The sequence below is a fragment of the Penaeus monodon genome, chromosome 22 (genome assembly GCF_015228065.2).
Source record: "Penaeus monodon isolate SGIC_2016 chromosome 22, NSTDA_Pmon_1, whole genome shotgun sequence".
NCBI classification, from domain to species: domain Eukaryota; kingdom Metazoa; phylum Arthropoda; class Malacostraca; order Decapoda; family Penaeidae; genus Penaeus; species Penaeus monodon.
In genome coordinates, this window is record NC_051407.1 from 24,429,390 (window position 1) to 24,429,993 (window position 604).

Sequence of the window (604 nt, forward strand, 5' to 3'; positions counted from 1 at the left end):
CAGTTTGTGTTAACACGTCTAACAATTGAAATTTTCCAAAAAATTAGGATAAAAAAATTTGGGGGCCCACAAAAAAAGGGGGGGGACATTTTTTGGTTCAGGGTTTAATTTTGGATGTCACTCCAATTTAACGGGGTTGGGGGCCCTTGGTTTCAGTTAATTCATAAGATTTATCATCACAAAAAGAGGGCATCTAATATATGCAACATAATGCTGCAAGTCATTGAAATGTTTTTGGGGAAAATTTTAAAAAAAAAAAAAGGGAAAAAAACAATCAGCTCTTATTAAATATAACAAAAAATTTTTTTAATTTTTTCCCAAAAAAAAAATTATTTTGGGGAAAAAAAAATTTAAAAATTTTTTTTTTTTTTTAAAAATGACACCATAATTTGGGTTTTCTTTTAAAAAATTTTAAAAAAAAAAATTCCCCAAAAAAAAAAAAACCCAAAACCCCCCCCGGGGGGAAAAAACCCCCTTTTTGGTTTCCAAACCCAAGGGGGGGGAAAAAAAAAAAAAAAACCCCATTTTTGGGGGGGGGGGGAATTTTCCAAAAAAATTAAAAATTTTTGGGAAAATTGGGGGGGGTTTCCCACCCCTTTTTTTT